We start from the raw sequence: 19,144 nt of genomic DNA, 5'->3' as shown, positions 1-19,144 counted from the left end.
AGACTTTTCGTAGTGTCCTATCAATTCCTTTTAAAGAATTGGTATCTTATATACAAATATATCACACATCTATCTGTGTGATAGATGTTTGTAGGACTTAGAATTTACCTATATTAAAATTCATATTCTTAATTTCTATCTAAGGATCAAGTCTACCAATGTATTTAGCATGTTTTGTGCTTGTTTTCATTTTTCCTTTCTTTCTTTCTTTTTTTTTCAAACTTGGCCTCAAACTCATGATCCTCCTGCCCAGCCTCCTCAGTACTGAAATTGCAGGTGTGAACCACCATGGCTGGCTTTTTTCAAGGCATAATTTTGATAATCTTGCTCTGTTAATAATTAAATAGTTATTTAGTTTTAGTCATTTTGAATATGAAATATTACAATGACTAGCTGGTAGAAAAGTTTAGTAATACTTATGGAAGAGAAAAAACATTTTGCACTTTACTTGAACTGAAGCCCTAGTTGAGAGCATTTAGTAATAAATATAGTGCTATGAAAAAGACTGAAGTGTGTGTGGGGGTTAGGACAGAGAGAGAAAGGAGAAGGAGGAGAATGATGGTGATTGATCTTTGGGAAACAATTGCATTTATCTAAACTAAATCTACTTTAGTTAGGGAAAAGAAAAGACAACATCTTTATGGGTTAGAGTCAGACTTTTTCTAAAACCTGGTATGGGTTCAATTGATATTTTTATTTGTTTATTTATTGTGGTACTGGAGTTTAAACTTGGGATCTACACCTTGAGCCACTCCATCAGCCCTTTTTTGTGATGGGTTTTTGTCGAGATAGGGTCTCACGAACTATTTAGCTGGGATTGGCTTTGAACCAAGATCCTCCCAATCTCTGCCTCCTGAGTTGGCAGTATTACAAGCATGAGCCATGGACACCTGCCTCAATTGATATTTTTAGAAATAAAATCAGTATAGAAGGCAAATAAGGGGTTTGAGAGAAAAGGAAACAATACAACACAGAAGAGTATAGTTCTCGGTGTCAAAAACTACAGGCAACTCAAAGAAAATAAGACCTGAGATGAGAATACCAGATTTGGCCATCACAACACATATCAGCAGCGACATCAGAGGCAGCAATTTTAGCTGAGTGTTTGAGAGAGAAGTCAGACTATGAGTTGTGAAGGGCTTGGACGGCAAGACTGCACAGGTCACACCAAGTGTTTTTGTACTTAGAGAAGAAAGATTCACGGTAAGAGATTGCTGATGCTAGAGAAAGAGGGGATAATTAAAAGCATATACTCTTGGGAAAAGGGGCAGGGATTGGGTGAAGAACTGATCCGAGTTTGTGAGACGTGCTACAAAAGCTGGACGTGTTTTCCAGGGGCTGAGTCACTAGGCACAGGCAGGCAGAATGGGTTATGATTCTGTGTCACACTGAGGTGGAGATCAGGAAAAGGGGGAGGAAAATGACTAAATTGGGGTTAGGAGGACATCAGTAGCACGATGATGAGGCAGTAACAATGGGAGTGTGGTCATGGTTGTCTCAAAACATGTCGAAATGCTTTGGGATGAATAGCAGGGTGCTGGGGAGAACACACCAGCACCACAGAGGAGGTTGCTAAAACAACATATGGTTATTTTCTCATAATTCTGAAAACTAGACATCCAAGATCTAGGTGTTGGCAAGTTTGGTTTCTCGTTGGTGTACAGATGGTGGTCATGGGGTACTTCAGGGATGTTAGTGTGCTTATCTCTTTTTTTTTTTTTTTGAGGTACTGGGGTTTGAACTCAGGGCCTACATCTTGAGCCACTCCACCAGCTCTTTTTTGTGATGGCTTTTTTCAAAATAGGGTCTCATGAACTATTTGCCTGGGCTGGCTTCAAACTGCCATCCTCCTGATTAGCTAGGATTGTAGGCATGTGCCACCGGCGCCTGGCCTCATCTCTTCTTTGAAGGACACAAGTCATTGCAAATTAGGGCCCATCCATATGGCCTCATTTTACCATAATTACCTCTAAAAGACCTATCTCCAAATATAGTCATATTCTGAGGTATTAGAGGTTAAGACTAATTTTGCTAGGGAACAAAATTCAGCCCATAACAGGAAGAATGCAGTCAACAGCAGACAAATAAAAGAAGTCCCCTTCTTTAGTTTTTAATGGTGTGGGAGTAGACCTTCTCAAATTTCACTGTCTAGTAGGCAGAATAATGACCCTGAAAGATCACACCCTAATCCCCAGATCCTGTGAATATGTTACCTTACATGGCAAAAAAACTCTCAGATGTGAAATAGGTGAGGATTTCGATATCGTGAAATTATTACTGGGCCCAATCTGTCACATTGGTCCTTAAAAATGGGCTTGGCCTTTTCTGGCTAAGTTCAGGGTCAGAAGAAGATGTGATAATGGAAGATTGGTCACAGAATTACAACACTGTTGGCTTTGGAGATGGAGAAAAGGAGCCAGGAAACAAGGAATCTGGACAGTTTCTAGAACCTAGAGAAGGCAAGAAAAGAGATTCTCTCCTAGAGTGTCCAGAAAGGAATGCAGTCTTATGGACACCTTCATTTTAGTCCAATGAGAGCTCTGTAGCACTTCTGACCTTATATCATAAGAAATAATTTATTTTTCTTTAACTCACTAAATTTGTTCTAGAAGCAATAGAAAATTAATATGGTATGAAAGGAATCATTGGCGGTCTATTTAAAATGCTGATCGGATTCAATCATTTCAGTCTACATTTCTTACAGGCTCTGAAGTCATACCAGTGCTGTTGGACTGTGGACCACACCGTGAGTAGCAAGGCCCATATTCTAACCCCTAATATTGTAAATGAAAGAACTGAAGTTTAAACAATTTAGCAGACATTATTCACATGAATGTTCTCAGAGCCTTCTTCTACTCACAGCCCTCTACTTTTGTCACTGCAAATTGTACCATTACGAAATGAAGGAAGGAAGGGAAAGAAAGGGAAACAGGGAGAGAGAGAGAGAGAGAGAGAGAGAGAGAGAGAGAGAGAGAGAGAGAGAGAGAGAGGAGAGGGAGGGAGGGAGAGAGGGAGAGGGAGGGAGGGAGAGAAAGAAAAAGAAAAAGAAAGAGTCCACGTGGGAATAGCAGGCAAGTGAGGAAGAGGTGCCAGTGTTTGGAATTTTTGGCTCCAGAGTGTCTGTGTGTTTATGGTGGCCTGGCTGACACTTAGCTGATACAAATTGTTTTTCATTACCAACATCTTACTAGATTAATAGCTGTTTGCTGTAAACGACAGGCCAATGGTAGCTGCCTTGCTTTCCAGGGGTCTCTAACTTCCTAGGTATCCGCAAATTGAAGAGAAAAATTTCAGGTCAAATGGGTCTTTTATTGTGACAGAGTAATGGGATAAGTTCCAGGAGAAGGCTCAAAAGCAGCAGCTCTTCTGTAAACTCACACTGTACACAAGCGCAGAAGAACAGAGACCTGAAGGGTATGTGCTGTGTTTATCTTGCTGCCCTCGGCACTGTAATTATGTGAGAGCAGAATGTCAGTTGAGCTCCTGGTGAATGGTACTGGCAAAAGGGTTTGAGGAAAACGCTAAAGCTCATTAGGGAGATAAAGTGCTTCCACGTAGCAGGTAACAAAGACTCAAGGTGGACTGGGTTCAATTCCCAGTACCAAACAAACAAACAAAACCTACAGTGGTAATCAGAAAGGAAAGGATTCTAAGAACATGGCAGGGACTTGTGATAGGGAACGAGGAAAAAGTGCATGGCCAACACTGCAAACCCATGCTTTAAAGAGCAATAAGGAAGATTCACAGGCTCCAAGAAGGGTTCTTAACCCAGTACACAAGCATCCCATCAGGGGCTTCCTGAAAATGTGCCTCCCTGAGTTTTACTCCTTGATTCTTTTAAACTGTTTGTTATGGAAAATTACAAATTTATTAAAGTAGGGAGCATAATAGATGGAAGCCACACACACTGTTCTCAGACTTGGTAATTATCACCTTCTGTAGAATCTTTTCTTCATCCATGCCACCTACTTAATGCCTCCCTCTTATCTTCCTTCTCTACTGGATTATACTGGTGCAAATCCCAGTGTCTGGGACAAACATGGCAGGCAGAGCTAAGAGTAAATGCTGACACTCATGGACAGAGGATTTCTGATATGTCTGAGAACACTGATGAGCTCTCTTCAGGTCAGAAGTATCACAGGGCAAGTATTCATGGCAGACATATGACAAGTTAGGTCTTTTCTGCTTATCACAATAGCTTTGGCTTTTGCTCTGAGTTGGGATTTTGAGCAGAGGAAGGTACTAGTATTTGTGGGAAGCTGGAATGGAAATGGCAAAGGGAATGAAGTAGTAGAGTTAGGGAGGTCAGGAACATGGCTGTGGTTAAGAAATTTGCTTCAAGTTAGGGCAGGTGTAGGAGAAATACCCCCCAGATTTGCACGGCAGTAAGTATTAGCCTCTCTGATAGTGAACCTTCTGTACCTCTTGGTCTAGTGACAGGGTTAGTATCATCTCAGTTTCTATTAAATGGAACAGGACTACCTTCCTCACTGGTGTCATTCTTCTCTTGGTTAGTAAACCCTTCAAATAACCAATCTCAAGGCTGGGGGACAGACATCTAAAGTTTCCTAATTGAGTTATGAAGTGTAGCAATGGGAGGGATCCCACCTCCACACTTTGGTGCTTGCACCTACCTAATCAGACTGGAGGAAACAGTGCTGCTGGCTGCTGGATTCCACAATGAGTTCTACTCTTCATTCTTCCTCAGCAACTATTCCACAGGCCTGGGCAGTGTAGAGGGAAGAGACAACGGCTCTTGATTTTGTTTCCTTATTAGGCTTCATACTCACCCTGTGGTTAACTACACTTCTGTGGTCTCCCTTGGGAGAAGACACCAGGAATATGCAGAGCTATCCTGCTTCCATCTTCCCAAGCATGCTCTCCTGAAAAATACTACATGTTGATGAGCATTTGGATTTTGCTGTTAAAAGCCAGGTCTAGTGGCTCTTGCCTCTAATTCAGCAATTGGGAGGTGGAAGCAGGAGATTTGTGAGTTTGAGGACAGTCTGGTTTACATGGTGAGTTGGAGACCAGCCTGGCCTACATAGACCCTGTCTGAAAATACCAAGACCAAACAAACACCTTTAAATTGAGTCAGAATCTGCTTGGTATTAATTAAAATTATGTAAGGAATGCTACACTCCAGACCAGAGGAGGCTGTTCACTAAAGGGGAGTTTTGTCCCCTAGAGGCTATTTGGCAGTGTCAGATATTTTGGAATCTAGTAGATAAAGGCCAGGTTGCTGCTAAGTATGTACAACACACAGGACATTATTCTATACTAGAAATACGGATTCAAAATGTAATCCTACCCTAGGGGCTGGGGGTGTGGCTCAGTGCTAAATCACTTACCTAGCATTTGCAAGACTCTGGATTTGATTCCTAACACCAGAAAAAAACAAAAACAAGTTAAAGAATTCCTTACTTATTGATTTCCTTTTAATTTTGCTTAGCAATTCTATGAAATATAATTTATCTGAGACTAAGCAATGAGACTAACTGCTAGAATTTAATTGATTCAAGACAAAGCTAGCATTTGTTGCCCTCAATGCAGAGAAACTAATGCAGATACTTTAAAGTGACAGAGGTCAGTAGGAGAAGGGGACCAGGAACTAGAGAAAAGGTTAGTTCAAGAAGAATTAACTTAGAAGGTAACACACATGCACAAGAAAGCAATGCAAGTGAACTCCCTGTATAGCTGTCCTCATCTCAACTAGCAAAAACCCTTGGTCCTTCCTATTATTGCTTATACTCTGTCTTCAACAAAATTAGAGATAAGGGCAAAAGAGTTTTTGCCTGGTAGCAAGGGGTTGGGGGGGTAAGAGAGGAGGCGGGGAGGGGGGAAGGGGGGAGAAATGACTCAAACATTGTATACACATATGAATAAAAGAAAAAAAAAGACAAGGATAGCAATTTAAATCTGCTTCAAATTTGATCAATAAAACTCTTCCTTCTATTATTGGATCTTCAAGAAGAAATTCAAGACCCCAAATAAATCCTTCACTCATTTATAGTTAAGCTTGGAGAAATTAGAGGTCATGGTTATTTTTTGCTCCTTCTAAGCAGAGTTCTCAGTTGGAAGTGAGCATATGCTGGGGAAGCCTTGGGCATCCCCTGTAGTCATGTAGTTCATTTATGCATAAGATGAGGTTGATCGCATCTCTCTAACTTCACACTTTCCATTTGTAAATAGTCTGAAGAGTTAGTGGAACCCTTAAAGCTACCCCAGCACCGCCCCACTCCCCTAAACAAGCAAATCTCTAGGATCCAATAAAGATAAAGATTCTTGTCATTATCACCACCCAAGGTCATCAGTACAAACCACCTAGTTTCTAAACAAAAACCTGGTGGTACCCAGGCTCTTATCTGAGGCAACTTTCTTCTCCATTTTGCATATTTAAAAATCTTCACTTCCAATTTTTCTCCTAAAGCCTGTGTTCCTGGCATTCCTGAATTGAAGATTCAGTTTCTTTTTTTTTTTATAATTAGCAAATATTAGTTGGCAAAGGATTTCATTTCATTGTGATATTTCCATACATGCATATCATTATATTACTTTGATCAAATTCACCCCCTTTGTTTCTCTTTCTCATCCCCCCTCCCCTCTTTTCGGGTTCATTATTCCATTTTCATACACATGTATAAAGTATTTCAAGCATATTCACTCCCCCTTCACTCTCTCCTTTAGCCCTCTTCTGTCCTTCTAATTCCTTCCCTCCCCCCAAAAAGGTCCCCATTTTACATTCCTGTCATTCATTTTTTAAGGTCTAGAGTCCACATATCTGAGAGAAAATGCAACATGCAATATTCAATATTCCTCTTAGTGTGGAATTTTTTTTTTTTTTTGTGGTACTGGGGTTTGAATATTCAGGGCCTCCGAGCTTGCTAGGCAGGTGCTCTGCCACTATAGCCACCCCACCAGCTCTTTTTCTGTATTGGGTATTTTCGAGATAGGTTCTCCAGAACTATTTGTGCAGGCTGGCTTTGAACCACGATTCTCCCGATCTCTGCCTCCTGAGTAGTTAGGATTACAGGTGTGAGCCACTGGGCTATTTTACTTACCATGATCTTTAGTTCCATTCATTTTCTTGCAAATGACATAATTTCATTCTTCTTTATGGTCAGATAATACTCCACTGGATATACATATACCATATTTTCTTTATTCATTCATTGGTTGATGGCCACCTAGGCTGATTTCATAACTTGGCTATTGTGAATAATTCTGCCATAAACATGGATGTTCAGGGGTCTTTATTGTATGCTGGCTTACATTCATTCAGAATATGTCCATGAATGGTATAGCTGGATCATATGATAATTCTATGTTTACTTTTTTTGAGGAACCTCCACACTGATTTCCATACTGGCTGTACTAATTTACATTCCTACCAACAGTGTATGAAGGTTTCTTTCTCCCACATCCTCATCAGCATTTGTTGTTTGTTTTCCTGTTGATTGCTGTTCAGACTAGGTTGAGATGGAATCTTGGTGTCATCTTGATTTGCATTTGAAGATTCAATTTCTTAATTAAAATTTAAACAGTTAGCTGAGTGTGGTGGTACACCCCTGTAATTCCAACACTTGGGAGGCTGAGGCAGGAGAACTGTGAGTTCAAGGCCAGTTTGGGCTTCATAGGGAAACCAAGGGTTGGGGGGAGGTTAGACCGTTTAGTGTCATGGGTATAATTTCCACACTCTTTGAGCAGGTCACCACCCCTCATTTGTAGTAAATTTCATATCCAGACATCATCTGCCTCTCTCTAGCTCATTTCCAGCTCCTGGATTTGGCTAAGCTCTCTTCACCCATGGTGGATCTCTCTGGAAATCCTTAGGCCCCAGCTCCACAGCTCATGCTTGTGTTGATGAGGTGCCAAACACACTTGCTACACTTTTTTCTGAGTTCCTTTCCTCTTAAATTTCAGCATTTGACATTTTTTTGCAGAAACTCCATATTATATTTATTCTTAATGCACAAGTATTATTATACTACTTTTGGGAGTGTTTCTGCTTCTGATATCCAAAAAACATTGGAAGAGTTCTTAAGACTTTTCTAATGCTTTTGTGTGTGTGTCTTTAGTGTAGATGATACATTTTGACAAGGCTTTGATATTGAAATTGTATTTTGCTGGCTTATAACATACGTGAAAATTTGCAACTTGTCATGACTCGAATTTCTTCATTACTATGTTATCTTCCTTCCAAGATATTCGCTGATCAGCAGTTTAAAAACTACAAGCTAGGAACGAGAAACTGATGCTGCCTAGGGAGGAGTTTTGAATGTTAGATTAAATTTGCTGTAGGAACTCACTGGAATTAACTCTTGCTCTGGGAACCAGGAAGGACAGATGCAAATAAACAAGGGTCAGGAATGACATTTATTGTAGACAATATCTTATAGGAACAGAGTTGTGTTCTATTTTGGCATATTTTTATAGATAAATGAGGATGTTTCAATTAGAGAAAAAAGACATTTGTATAGTGATTTTGCACCAAAGTTACATTAATTTACTTATTTATTTAGAGAAAAGTCTCACTGTGTAGCCCAGGCTGGCCTCAAACTTGAGATCCTCCTGCCTTTACCTCCTGAATGCTGGGATTACAGGATTGCACCACCATGCCTGGCATCCAAATTACTTTAGTGTCATTGAAAACTACTAGTAAGAACCTTAATAGTTCTGTTTATTCAACATTTTTGTTTGTTTGAATATTTATTTTGTATATTTAGGGTAAATCTTCACTGCTAAGCAATGTACAACAGGTAATTTACTGAGAATAATTTTTCATACACTTTTTGTGGAGTGATTTGATCACTTTTATCTGTTCATTTCCAGTAGAATATAATCATTTGCTTAAAATTCTTATTCTAGTAAATAATGTATAAAAGCTGTCCCACACCGTGCTTAGGTATACTGGTATGTAAACATTTTAACACAATAAAAAATTACCGTTTTTCATTGTAGAATTCAATAGAAAGGGAGACATTTGCTGTTGCTCCAACAAAACCAATCCTAACCTTGTAGCTTTGGTTTTTTTGTATGAAATAGAGAAGATAGAGAGGAAGGGAAGGACTAAAGTGTTATCAGGCTTTGGGTTAAAAGCATCTGAATATAAACTTAGTAAACAGGGATTTTATTCACTCACAGCTGTAAATGCAGAGGCAGGATTTATGCATGATTTTATCATGATTCTATACTCAATATTTCTCTGCTTTTCTTTCAATTTTTCATCATCAATGTCAGGTTTGGCTCAGGCTGTCAAGATGGCTCCAGTAAAGGGGGAACCATGTATTAAGGTCAACTTCAGCTACAGCCTGGTCACAGTAAGGAGGGCTTTCCCCTCAGAAGTTATCTAGTCAAATTCTCTTCCTATTTGAATGGTTAGAGTCAGATCATTCTGAAACATGCACCTTCAGAAGCTGCCAGGCCTGTTCCAATGCCAGGCAGCCATGAGTACTCAGGTCTCATGGCAGGGATCTAAGGATTAGTATGACTACCATCTTGGGTTAGAAAAGGGCAATTCACTATACCCAAATCTCCATGAGAGGATGGGAAAGAAATGAAGAATGAGTGGATTATTTTTATGTAAATATTTTCTCTTAACTTTTTTTTGTTGTTTGGCGGCATTGGGGTTTGAATTTAGGGCCTCCTGCTTGCTAGGCAAGTGCTCTTAACTGCTTGTGCCACTCCACCAGCCCTTCTTGTGTTGGTATTTTCAAGCTAGGGTCTTGTGAACTATTTTGAACCCTGATCCTCCTGATTTCTACCTCCCAAGTAGCTAGGATTACAGGCATGAGCCACACTGGCAATCAGCTTCTTTTAACTTATTTAGGCAAAAATAGATAGTGGTAATTTAAATGTCCTTTTATCATAAACATGAGCTATTTTAAATATTTAAATATTTAAATGAGGTTCTGGCTCATTTTATTGACATATAATTAAAATGCTAGCATACTTGCCTAGCAAGCAGGAGGCCCTGGATTCAGTTACAAGCACTGCAAAATAATACAATAAGATAATTAATTAATTTAAAATGCTACAGCAGTTAATCACATTCATTACCCCATGTTTTGCTCCCAACTCATCCAATCTATGAAATATGACTTTATGTTTGAAGTACATATGGCAAGGATGAGAGATGGTGATAATGGAGAAACAGCTGTCGTGTATAGTTCTATTAAATTTTTTATTGACAAGCCAGAATATATTTCAGAAAAGCCTGATAGCAAATGTCTCTACCACTGTAATTTTATGTCTCTAATTTTTAAGTGAACATTTAAAGCAGCTAACATCTATACGTTGAGTTTTGTTACAAATAACATTCAGGCAAGCTAAACCTTACCCAATCAACTTTTGCACGACCATGTCCTCTCTGAAGATCAGTGAGCAAGTTGGACGTCCTAATGAAATGATACATGAGAGTATATCACATCATTCCAGTACTTGTGGGCACAGAGGAAATGGCTGGGTTGTTTTGATGGTCAAACGTTGGACACGTTTATACTCAGTCAGATAAGTGATTTTCCACTTGGTGTGGATTATAAACAAGAAGCTTATAACTCTTTAAAGAGGCTTAGTGTTTAATGAAGGGGAGAAGAAAGCTAGTTTTGAATAAGAATGAGGAAAAGATTTGTGTTTTTTTGTTTTGTAAAGTCACATTAATCAATATTCAGCATAACTTTACAAATTAATGTTTTACAAAACAGTTCTCCCAGACAAGCAGGGGGCTTGTGAGACTGAACAAGGATGGAGGTATATAGAGATCATTGCTGAATGTGGGGCTAGACAGGGCTCCGAGGCTCTGAAGATCTGGCTAGTAGGATTCAGTAGAGAACCTGGAATTGAAAGTCTAAACAATCATTTCAACCAAAGGGTAAATCTGGAGAGACTCAGCCCAGAAATTGAAATTGGACTGAGGAGATGGAGTAAAAGCAAGCAAACCAAATATCAGGGCTCCTGGCAATGTCCTGTGAGAATTAGATGCTGGTGATGATTCACAATCTGTGATTTCCCCATAGGTGATGAGAAATTGGTTGTTAAGGTGCCAAGATGGTTCATTGTAAATCAGAGGTTGCAAGATGTCATGTTTTGTTTTATCTATATAGCACTCACCCACACAGTGATTTAAAAGATAGGTACATTCATCGCCAACATTTTGCATGAAAATATTTTGTTTATGTATCTTGATTTATATCCTTGCTGAAAATATCAAAAGATCTAGGAATACCAGTTATGTTGTCAGGCAGAATATCTATAGCTTAACTCTGAGTTATTTCTTCTTCTTGAAATGGGCATGCTTTCTCCTGTCTTCCTGTACCCAGTGATCCCCACGGCTCTCATTCCTGTGGACTGCAGACAGTATCCTTTGTCTGATCTTATTCATTTTGTTGTTTTTACCTACAGTAAAATTAAGGCAAACCTAAGATGTTTCTTAAATCCATTCTGTAGTTTTTTTATTTCAGATTTATAAAATTTTCAGGCAAGTAGACATCAAAAGATCTAATAGGTATAAAGTAGGTAATTGGTTGAGTGAATTTGTTTTCCCTATTTCACAGCTTAAATTATCATTGTGTGATTCCAATCTAATTTTACCTATACTCCCACCCATATTCAATACATTATTTTAAAACAAATCTCTGACATTCTATCATTTTATCTATGAATACTTCAGCATGTAACACTTTGGTAAAACCTACCATGGTAAAATTTAGCATGCTCCTCTATATCTTCTATATTTCTTAATAATTGTCTTGAATTTTTTCTTGGAAATTGTGTTTTATAGGTAATCACGTGCCTCATTAACATCTCATTTTGCAACTCATGCTCTAAACCAATTCTAAGTCATTAATATATTGTTCTAATGCAGATGTATTTTATAACAAGGTAAATGATAAATGACACTCTATTAAGGGAAAGAAAACAAGAAAAGAGTTGAAAGCAATGAATGATTTTATAACTAATCTCAGCCTGAATTCTTTTTATAAGTAGCAGAACCCTGTAGGCACTGTTGATCTACTTGTGAAATAAACCATGCTCTTCGTGTCCAGGACTAACTGCTTTATTTACTTTGAATTTCAAAGGATACCTTTTTTGAGTGTATCCATGTGGAAACACCCTATTAAACTAAAGTGATGCTATATTTATCTGAAATTTTTTATTTCAAGATAGGAAGATGGAAAGAAAATGAATATTTATTGTGTACAACAAGCAAGGAGTTTTCAAACACATTATTGCTTTATTCTCACTTTGTAAGGTCATATGTTATCCATTTTTAACTGAAGGATACAGAATCTGGAATTAGCAAAGTTATACAAAGAAATCACCAAACTTTCCTCGATAACATTCTGAGAACCTTCATAGTAAGGGGGAAATGCTGTGAAAGAGATTCTTTAGTCATCAAACTGAACTAATTTCTGGGTCTATTTTGTGTGGGGAAATACCATCCAAAAAACTAATTTCCTGTTATCCTCAAGAAAATATGTCATCCAAACAGAAGAGTATGGCTATAGACACTGTATTAACTAGGAGAGGCTAGGCTTTGCAGCAGTAACGAGTTAATCCTGGGCTGAAGATGTAGCTCATTGGCGGGATGCTTGCCTCACTGCAAAAAATAAAATAAACCAACTGGCTAATCTTGAAATCAGTGGCTTGACCTAAAGGTTTATTTGTCTCCCTATTGCAATATAGATCAAGGGGAGGCAAGAATGGGAGGTTCTGCCCCATGTAGTCACTCAGAGATTAGTGTTCTCAACTGATGAGACCTCACTCTTTATAGCTTACCTTAGTCCATTTGTGTTGACTAAACTCTCAGGATTGTGTAATTTATAAGGAATAGCTATTTGTTTCTTATCGTTCTGGAGGCTGGGGAGTACAAGATCAGGGCACTGGCATTTGGTGTCTGATGAGAGCCTTCTTGCTACACACCATGGAATGAGAAGAAAAAAGGTTAAAAAAAAAAGCCTCTTTAGTTTTCTCCAGCCCTTTAATAAGGGCTAACCTCCCTTATGAAGACAGAGCTCTCATGACAAATCACCTCCGAAAGCCACAATCTCTTAATACTATAATATTGGATCTTAGGTTCCAACATAGGGATTGAGAGGGGCATTACATTTAAACCACAGAACAGCTGCATTTTGAGTAAGTGAGATCTGAGGTATCTGCAAAAGGGCAAGTCAGATTGTGAAGAACTAACATCCACTATTATGTGTCTAGGGCTGGGAATGGTACCTATCACTAAAGCCCATAGCCCACTGGCCAGAATCAGTCAAATAGCTCCAGCTAACTGCAAGGGAGCTAGAAAAGGTCATTCTTCTAGGTGCTCAGAAAGACAAGGAAATATGGTTTTCTTGTGTCAGGTTTCCGGGACACAAACTTTGAGAAGGTTTTATTTACTAAGTTCATTAGAAAGTGCTCATAAAATACCTGTACAGGAGTAGAGGAAGCAAGTTTGGAAAGAGGAGATGTTGAACGATACCACAGTTGGAACAGAGGCCAGAGGTGATGTGTTGGGAGCTCTGGAGCTGAGGTGTCCTTCCGAGTTGTCCTGAATTAAGACAAAGTGGCAAGGTCTATGTGCTCTGGCATCCAGTCGCTGAATTCAGGCTGTCTTTGGCTTCAGGTTTAATCAGACTGTACTTTATTCCCTGACAGAATGCTATTTATATTTAGTAGGATAAGTCATATTAATCCTAATATATTAGATTAATCTATTATATTTCAAAATTGACTTTATCTTCTCATATGGTGAGAAATTTGGAAACTATAAATTTATTTGTTTTAAGTTAGTAAGGAATTAAAAGACAAAGTTCTTTATTAAAATTTTACCATTACATGTGTTGCAGAGGAGAATTTTTATTTTTATGAGAAGTGAGCTTTTAGACAATAATTTTACCCTCAAGGCAATGACTGATAACTCAGTTATTTCAAATTCAGAAATTTCAACTCAAGACAACAGAGACATCTGTCATCTACACGTGATGTTATTTGTTTTTCTAATTTTATTTCTAGGATGTACCATGATAATATACATGAGAATTATGTTATAGTAGACTTTTTAAGAATGAAAAATGATGAAAATGTTGGAAAAAATGCTGGTAAAATATTTCTTAAGTTTTGGAAAAAAAATCCTCTTTCCCCATTGTAGGCACAATTCTGTTTGAAACTATATAAGAATAAAGAACAGCAAGGAGAAAAAGAGTTGGTAGTTTTTTAAAAACATGGTTTGACAACAAGGGGATTGGACTTTGAGCACATGATAAAAGCGAGAGCACACAAGGGAGGGGTGAGGATAGGTAAGACACCTAAAAAACTAGCTAGCATTTGTTGCCCTTAATGCAGAGAAACTAAAGCAGATACCTTAAAGCAACTGAGGCCAACAGGAAAAGGGGACCAGGAACTAGAGAAAAGGTTAGATTAAAAAGAATTAACCTAGAAGGTAACACCCACGCACAGGAAATCAATGTGAGTCAATGCCCTGTATAGCTATCCTTATCTCAACCAGCAAAACCCCTTGTTCCTTCCTATTATTGCTTATACTCTCTCTACAACAAAATTAGAGATAAGGGCAAAATAGTTTCTGCTGGGTATTGAGGGGGGGAGCAGGAGGGGGTGGAGTGGGTGGTAAGGGAGGGGGTGGGGGCAGAGGGGAGAAATAAACCAAGCCTTGTATGCACATATGAATAATAAAAGAAAAATGAAAAAAAAAAAAAAAAGACTCAAACACAAGAAAAAAAAAAAAAAAAAAGCAACTGAGGCCAATAGGAAAAGGGGACCAGGATCTAGAGAAAAGGTTAGATCAAAAAGAATTAACCTAGAAGGCAACACACACGTACAGGAAATTAATGTGAGTCAACTACCTGTATAGCTATCCTTATCTCAACCAGGAACACTTGTTCCTTCCTATTATTGCCTATACTCTCTCTTCAACAAAATTAGAGATAAGGGCAAAATAGCTTATGCTGGGTATTGAGGGGGTGGGAGGGAGAAGGAGGGGATGGAGTGGGTGGTAAGGGAGGGGGTGGGAGCAGGGGGGAGAAATGACCCAAGCCTTGTATGCACATATGAATAATAAAACAAAACAAAACAAAAAAAAAACCAAAAAAAAAAAAAACAACATTAAATTTTGGTCCTTTTGAATTTAAAAATAAATAAATAAATAAATAAAAACATGGTTTGTAGGTCCTCATTCATGTTCCTCTGTCAAATGGATTATTTCCTTCTTCCAAGAAAACACGTAAGAAGAATCCTATTAGAATATAATTAAATACATATGTAACTTGTATATAACTATTTTCGGCCGAGAGATTTACTGTAAAATGATTTTAATATGTTATATTATGATTCTCCCATAAAATCATTTTTCTTTCTTTTACTGTATTTGCTTTATGTACATGCTTAAAATAAATTTATGAACATGATGGCTAGTGTGTTTATGCTGCAGTATGCACTGCCAGTAATCAGTGGTCACAAGTGGCCGTTTAGAACATGAAAGGTGTTTAGTCTGAATTGAGATGTGATATAAGTGGAAAATTCTACATTTTGAAGACTGATTATGAGAAAAAAGAATATAAAATATTGTCTTTTTTTGATTATATGTTGAAAATGATATTTTAATAGGTTGAATTAAATAAAATACATTATTGATTTTTGTATTTCTCTTTCAAATGTGCCATAAGAAAATTAAAAATTATGTATTTGACTTGATTTTTATGGCTTTCACTATATATTTTATTAGACAGAATAATCTAGTCTTTGTTTTTTCCTAATATATTATTATGAGTACGTTCAACAAATAGAAGAGTGAACATCTATATATTCTACAACCAGCTACACTTGTTTTATCACATACTAGCTATCTATCCATTCTTCTGCTCATCCTCCAATCCTTCTTAGTTTTTGATGCATTTTAAAGTAAATTGAGGATATTATCATCTGTTCCTCCAGATATTTTAGCATGTAAAAGCTTTAGTTTTGCCCTGTTGAGAATTGAAAAACCCTGCAATTGGGTTCCTGATTCTTTTGATTTGTTTGTGTTGGAATAGAAAGACATAAACAGACAAAATGTATCAAATTGGTTTTAATAACTGAGTAAAAGGAACATTTAATCTCTGTTGACATTAAAGATCTAGATTACTCAACAAATATTTGGAAACTTTATAACATTAAATATACTGATTAGTAAAACAAAACAAAACAAAACAAATTTTACCTTGTTCTGAGAAAGAAGTGACAGGATGAGTTCCATGCCAACTGTGTGCCACGGACAGTTATATAACCTCTCTGAGCTCTGCTTTCAGTCTAATGTCTATCTCATAAGATTACAAAGACTAAAGGAAACAATATTTGTGACTGATTTCCTGCAACTTCTGGCACATACTAATTTTAAAATGTAAGATTAACTGGAAAGTAATGCAAAATATTTTGATTGTTGATTTTCAGGTATATTAGGGGATCCTAAGAAAAATGATCATATTTTATGGGTGGTGCTTCATCATTTACAAATATGTTCTCAAAAGAAAGGTACATTTATTTCTTCCTCATTCCACTTATAACTATCTTATGGAAATCTTACGAATCTTAGAAATATCTTATAGAAATATGTTATCCGTCAACATTTACCAGATTGGATGTTCTAAACAGTGTGTATTTGTATTTGTTCTGGAATGGAGACTTGAAGAGAGAAATGTTTACATAATTGTTGGTGATTCATGGTTAGATGATGTACTGGTTGAAAGCCCAGCACAACCAAGAAACTGATAGAGAATAGACATTTCAGCTGTGTTGTTTTCCACTCTTTGAATAACTACATAGGCAAACTATATTAAAGCACATAAATTTTTGTTGTATATAGAAATTTTACCCTTTACCAACACGAAACATGTTTACAGTTTTTAAAGAGCTGAACAAATGAAACTACAGTTCCGTCCCCTCATACTTCCCTTGCCCTTATTTCTGCTGTACAAATGAAACTATTTTCAACCTTTGTTTTTGGCAGTACTGGGCTTTGAACTCAGGGCCTCATGCATGCTAGGCCAGTGCTCTACTGTTTGGCCCTATATTTTCAACTTTTTAAAGTGTTTTGTGGTGTTTTATTTTCATATTTCTGAATGCTGTGCAAGTATTGATAATTCTTAGTTCATTCAGTTAAAAAAATTCTTTTGAAAAAGGGTCTTGCTATGTAACTCAAACTGGCCTTGAATTTATGATCTTCCTGCCTCCTCCTGTAATCCCAAGTGCTGGGATTACAGCTGTGTACCACCATGAACGGCTTTCCATTAATACTTTTAGTAGTTTTTATTGTGTTTGCTTAATGTATTGTGTTTGTCTTTAGTGTATTGTTTTAAAGTTCAAAAACTGCTTTTCAGCTCTTAAATGTAGGCTATTTTAAGAATTTCTATATATGTGTGCTTTTCTCCTCACAGGGCAGAACTTCATGAGAGAAGGAGACAGGCATTATAATATAAAGCTTCATACTGTGATAAAAATAACTGAGTGGAGACATTTATATGGATGATGTATTTACACTAGAATGAAGAATCTTTCATATTATCACACGTAATTATGATTATCTCTTCCAGGTTATTTCTTGGGTTCCAAAATGAATTACTTTCCTAGACTAACCTTTAAAGTAGGCAGGTAGTGGCTTCAAAGAGATAGAAATTTAGCACATACAAAACTAAACAATGAAACAGAGTAAGAGGAAAAGAGCAACAGAGACAGAGAGCTCTCAGAGGTAAGAGACATGACTAAATACGTGGTATTAGCCTTTAGAAGTTTTATCAAGAGAACTCTGGAAGTCGATTCAAATAATTTAACTTTACAATGCAGCAGAAAATGACTCATATTATGTTAATGCTTTGTGATTTTCTTAGGAAGCTCAGTTTTTATGTCTAACAGTATGCTGAATTTAATACTTACCTGAATTTTAGAATTGAGATGAAAACACAATGCAATGCACTAGAGTCATACACAAATATGAAGATGGCCCAGATCAAATAGTTTTGAATTTTCACCAATGGAAATATGTTTTGAGATGTCCTAAGAGATTTTTAAATGTATCCATTTAAGCAACTTAATATTTACTTTTGATGTTATCGGCATGGTGAGCAGGTTGCCTCTTGAATACTTGGCTAAAAAATGTTTTGGCTTAGCTTAGTGTTTTGCTCATCAAAGGATAATGAATTATGGAACGTTTTCATGAATAATTTTTTAAAATGCTATGAATTCAGACGGCTATGGGCTTTTCCTGAAGAAATATTTCCCAGTTATGTGTGTGTATGTGCAATGGCACAAGAAGGAGAAGAAAGTTGGGCAGACTCAGACACATGTTTGTTCTCTGCCTTCAGCTACGTGATGTCCTGTGACACCTCAGGACTCTACCAGTGAGGAAAACATCACCAGAACTGAGCTGACACCACAGTCATGCCCTCACATTTCCAAAACTCTGAGCAAAATAAATCTCTTTTATTCATAAGGTGCAAAATACCTCGGGTATTTTGTTATAGTAATGGAAAGCTAACTAATACATACACACTCTCAGAAATATTAAATAACAGGAAATTTACATCTGAAAAAGCCTCAGCAAGGTCAGAGGTGCTTTGGAGGTTCCTCTTAATCCTTTCTTCCAAATTTAGTCTTATTTTTTTTATTTTCTAAATGAAATACTTACGCAGGCAAACACAGCACAGTTTTTTTCAGGGGCTTCTGGATTAAGAAGGGTGTGTGCCAAGGGCAGTCTGTGACTAGTCCCTCACATTATCTCAAATTATTTACATCCTTCATCTCTCCTCCCCTAAGCCTTTCTCCCAACAAAAAGAGGTTAAAAGAAAAAGGCTGGGATTTATTTAAGTATAGCGTCCAGGGAAAGATAGAGACAGAACACATTATTTTTTCAAAATTAACCCCTAAAGATTGTTTATTGTGCAAGAAATGTGTGCTTATTAGTGAACATTTGCTAAAACAAACTAAAAGGAAAACAAATTGTTAACATTTTAGCATATTTTCAGGACTGATGGAAGGGCTTAAGTGGTAGAATCCTTGCCTAGCAATTGTGAAACCTTGAGTTCAAACTCCAGTAACTGACAAACAAGCATATTTTCTTTAAACCTTTCTTCTTTCTTTTCTATAATTTATTATTGATATTATTTAA

Source organism: Castor canadensis, chromosome 1 (genome assembly GCF_047511655.1).
Source record: "Castor canadensis chromosome 1, mCasCan1.hap1v2, whole genome shotgun sequence".
NCBI classification, from domain to species: domain Eukaryota; kingdom Metazoa; phylum Chordata; class Mammalia; order Rodentia; family Castoridae; genus Castor; species Castor canadensis.
Note: the sequence above shows the minus strand (reverse complement) of the source record.